Raw genomic sequence first — 5,370 nt, 5'->3', positions numbered from 1 at the left:
ATTTGGGACCTCTAGAAATAAAAATTTATTTTCAGAACCCTCCATATTTTAAACTCTACCACTGGTCCTTGCCTCTTAGGCAACCATTTTATAAATGATACATCTAATTGGGAAAAGGGAGGATTATTTAATAAATGGTCTGAGATGCTGAGTTAGTAATTTAAACCACAATTTAGACTCTTACTTCTCAGACATACATCAAAATAAGTTTAAGGTATATTTAGAGCCACGCATACAAATTTCAAACCATTAAAAAAAAAAACAACTAGAACTGGGAATGGGATATTTCTGGAAGGAGGAGGAATACTAAATTTAAAACATGGATGGAAAAAATGGGATTATTTAACTACATTAAAAAAATTACTTTGGCCATTAAAAAATCCACTCTAGGGCTTCCCTGGTGGTACAGTGGTTAAGAATCCACCTGCCAATGCAGGGGACACAGGTTCGAGCCCTGGTCCAGGAAGATCCCACATGTCGCAGAGCAACTAAGCCCATGCACCACAACTACTGAGTGTGCGCTCTAGAGCCCGTGAGCCACAACTACTGAAGCCCACGTGCCTAGAGCCCATGCTCTGCAACAAGAGAGGCCACCGCAACGAGAAGCATGGACACTGCACTGAAGAGTAGCCCCCGCTCGCCACAACTAGGGAAAAACCTGCACGCAGCAATGAAGACCTAACACAGCCAAAAATAATAAAATAAAATAAATAAATTTACTTTTAAAAATCCATTCCATTAGACTTAAAAGATAAATAAGAAGTAGGGGTAAAATATTAGCCAAACAAAACAAACGCCTAATTCTTACTATGTAAATACGGTAAAAAATTAAAAATAAAAACAAAAACTACGACTGGGTACTAATTATTAGCAAATGCTTTTTCTGCACCTACAGAAGTGTGATTACATTATTATTTTCTTTGGGTTAATCTATTAAACTGACAAATCTCTAAAAAAAAAGAAAATTGATGTAGAGGTTGATAATAAAAACATTAAGACCATATTAAATGTGTGAACAAAGCATTTAAACAATTTACAAAAGAATAACTGAAGGTGGTCAACAAATGGGTAGGAAAAAAATTCTGTTATCAATAAGTGGCAATTATAAATTAAAATAACTACAAGATATCATTTTTCCTATCAGATTAAGAGAAATTATTCTTAAAAGCAGTATTTGTTGCTGGTGAGATGATGTGAAGTAGATCTTTTGTACATTGCTGCCAGTGGCAAATTGCTGCAACAGTTTTGGGGTTTTTGACCCTCTTAATCTATACCCCTAATTTCCCCCTCCCCCTTCCCTCTTCCCTTTGGTAACCACTAGTTTGTTTTCTATATCTGTGAGTCTGTGTCTACTTTGCATATACATTCATTTGTATTATTTTTTAGATTTCACTTATAAGTGATATCATACAATTTTGAAAACTAATTTGGCAACATATAGTAAATCATTAAAATATGAATATATTTTAAAATAACTTTAAGTAAGATCACCTTTAAAAATAAAGTACTTTGAACACTACTTTTCACTTCTAGGACTATATACTAAGAAATAAGCCTAAATACAAAATTATATATAGCTGCTGCCCCCTCTCCCTGCAAAAGGACCAAGGATGTTTCCAGACCTACATGCCAGCTATGGAGGAATGGTTAAGTGAAAGACGGTGCCTTCATATCAATGGGATATTGTGCTGGTATTAAAGTTATAGTTATAAAGTGTTATAATAACGATACTAATAACCAAAATAATAATAGCTATGTGTCAAGTGTTATACAGGTGTATCTTTAATCTCCACAATAGCTGAAATGTAGTTATCACTAACTAGATTTTTTTTTTTTAATTTTTAAATTTTTATTTATTTATTTATTTTGGCCGTGCCATGCAGCATGTGGGATCTTAGTTCCCTGACCAGGGATCGAACCTGTGACTCTTGCAGTGGAAGCACGGAGTCTTAACCACTGGACCACCAGGGAAGGAAGTCTCGATCTTGATCTTATAATGAAACCCAGGTATGAGAATAACAAAATAACTAATATTTATTGGTGCCAACCATGTGCCAGAACTGTATTTTATCCATAAATGACAACCATATGATGTTGGTATTATGTGAGGTGAGGGATGTGTTAATTAGCTGGTTTGTGGTAATCATTTCACAATGTATATGTATATCAAACCATTATGTTGTACACCTTAAATATACACAATTTTTACTTGTCAATAATACGTCAATAAAGCTGGAAAAAATACACTAATTCTGAATAGTATATGAAATCTCTACCACATCCTGTTTTACTAATGCGATGTTCTTCTACATTCAATAAATAAATGTTTTATGAGTTCTGAAAAAAATAAACTAAGTAAAAATTCTAGAATAATAAGTGAAGAAACTAAGCTAATCACACAGCTAGCAATTTGCACATATGCTTAGAACAAGTGCTTTTCTTCTGTTTTTTCTTTCCATTTTTCCTTAATTCCTAAATTGTCTTTAGTGAGAATTCACTTTTATAAGGAAAAATAATGTCTTAAAAAATTCCTGTTGGTCTTCCCTGGTGGCGCAGTGGTTGAGAGTCCGCCTGCCAATGCAGGGGATACAGGTTCGTGCCCTGGTCCGGGAAGATCCCACATGCCGCGGAGCGGCTGGGCCCGTGAGCCATGGCCGCTGAGCCTGCGCGTCCGGAAGCCTGTGCTCTGCAATGGGAGAGGCCACAACAGTGAGAGGCCCGCGTAACGCAAAAAAAAAAAATTCCTATGGAGAAAATAGCCAGTGCTATTCATATCCTGCCTGCCATCCCCTTGCTCAGTCACTAAGAGTTCTCAGATTCCTGTGGTGAAGACAATCAGAACTTGAGTGTTTAGAGTACCTAAGGGTTCAGAAGTACAGGCAGGGGAGAAACTGTGAAATCAGGTACAGTTTAGAGCAGAGATCCTTAACCATTCTGGAGTCACGAGGTATCACTTTTGGGATCTGATGAAAGCTGAAGACCTTCTCCCCAGAACAATGTACCTCTGTTTACTCATGTACAATTTCAGGGTGTTTCCAGACCTCTTTATCCACAAAAACCCAGACTTAGAAGAACTGACCCCGGCAGCAGCCTCCCACCTCACCACTAGGGTGACAAGTGGGGAGATCATTTTAATAGGTGAAATGGAATGGCACTTCTCCTCTGCCTGCATTTTAATTCGACTGCTAGACATTCATTTGGGTGATCTAGTAGTCCCTTTGGAAAACGTTAACAATCTTGGGAGAGTAAAAGAATGGTGAGCCATTAACCCTGGAGTGTAAGGAAATTCACTCAGATTGCTTTCTTTCTAACACCTGAGCAAGATCAGATGCATTAGAGAAACGAGACTTAATTATTCTGGGGCTTGGAGTACTTTGGGAACTGAGAGAGACCTGGAAAAGGATTTAAATCACTGATCTCTAGGGGGGTGAGGGTACTAGAGGTGAAAGAGGAGTGCCGAAAGGAAGGAAGGGTTTCAAATATAAATTTCACTACTACCTAGCAAAAGAGAAACTAAATTTTTAAAATATTTAATATGTGCCAGGAATTGTGAAAGTCAACTCATGTATATTATTATGACACTTAATTCTCCCCAAAATCCTTGTGTTGTTTTTTCCCACTTTACAGATTTAAAAACAAAAGCAAAAGCAAAAACAAACCCCAGAAGCTCAGCAACGGAGAATAACTTGCCCAAGTCAGCTGTTTAGTGACATAGCCAGGATTGATTGAACCCAGGTTTGTTTTCCTCCAAACATAGCCTGCTTGCCACAATGGTTTCTTTGGACTAGAATCTAGCCATTCCTTATAAGATTGTTTCTATGAGGAAATGTAAGTCAAAGTCTTGACTTACAAATGTAATTCTGAAACACAACCTGTTTTTTAAATGGAGGCTGCCAATGTTCATTTTGATCATCATACTGTTATTTGGAGGGGTCTTCATAACACAGAGAATTGGCCTGATGGGCTTCTTTTACCAGTGCTTGCTTTTTAGATGATCTCCCTGTAAAATATGTTGGCATTCTCCAAACAAACATATGCCTGTGTGTTAGTTAATTAACTGTCTAGCTATGAACATTGTGAAATTCAAGTTTACATATGTTTTCAAACAACATATTTTAAATAAAGTTATTTGCAGAAGAGGAAGCTCATTTATTCATCACTCATTTGACTAATATCTGTCAAGCATCTCCTCTGTGCCAAACACTGCAGTAGGACAACGGCTGTGCAGTGAACCAGAGTCCTCTTCCTCAAAGAGGCTATGTCTCCTGAAAATTTTTCAACAGTTTGAGATGCTTTTATCATGGTGCCCCTGTGGAGTAAAACTTAAAAGAATCAATGTATTGAGAAGAAAAGGCATGGAAATAGCCTTTCCACCACATAAAATATAAATCATCTCTGGATTTTCCTGCTCATTTGGTGCACTTAAAAATGTTTCTTAGACGTCAGCCATAAAAAGAAACGAAACTGAGTTATTTGTAGTGAGGTGGATGGACATAGAGACTGTCATACAGGGTGAAGTAAGTCAGAAAGAGAAAAACAAATACCGTATGCTAACACATATATATGGAATCAAAAAAAAAATGGTTCTGAAGAACTTAGGCGCAGGACAGGAATAAAGACGCAGACGTAGAGAATGGACTTGAGGACACAGGGAGGGGAAAGAGTAAGCTGGGAAGAAGTGAGAGAGTAGCATGGACTTATATACACTACCAAATATAAAGTAGATAGCTAGTGGGAAGCAGCTGCATAGCACAGGGAGATCAGCTTGGTGCTTTGTGACCACCTAGAGGGGTGGGATAGAGAGGGTGGGAGGGAGACGCAAGAGGGAGGAGATATGGGGATATATGTATACGTATAGCTGATTCACTTTGTTATATAGCAGAAACTAACACACCACTGTAAAGCAATTATACTCCAATAAAGATGTTAAAAAAATGTTTCTTGCATGAATGCTTGTCATTCAATCAGAAATTAAACTCTTTCCTTGTGTGGAATGTATTACAAGTTGCAGCAAGGGAAACAGGTACGGGCTTAAGCAGGCTGCAAAGTAATGGAGGGGACCAGACAAGCTAAGATTATCAAGAAAACTCAAGGTCAGGTGTCAGCAAACAATCTGTAAATGACTGGACACTGTATTTTAATTTTAGGTTTTGCAGCCCATATGGTCTCTGTTACAACTACTCAGTTCAGCTGTTGTAGCATGAAAGCAGCCATGGACAATATGTGAAAGAATGGATGTCGCTGTGTTCCAGTAAAGCCTCATTTACAAGAAGAGGCAGCAGGCTGAACGTGACCAACAGGCCCTGGTTCACGGACCTCTGCTTCAGATGAGGCAATTTTGCTACATCTACCCTCTTACGGATGGCCAAA

Source organism: Globicephala melas, chromosome 9, assembly GCF_963455315.2.
Source record: "Globicephala melas chromosome 9, mGloMel1.2, whole genome shotgun sequence".
NCBI lineage: Eukaryota > Metazoa > Chordata > Mammalia > Artiodactyla > Delphinidae > Globicephala > Globicephala melas.
Note: the sequence above shows the minus strand (reverse complement) of the source record.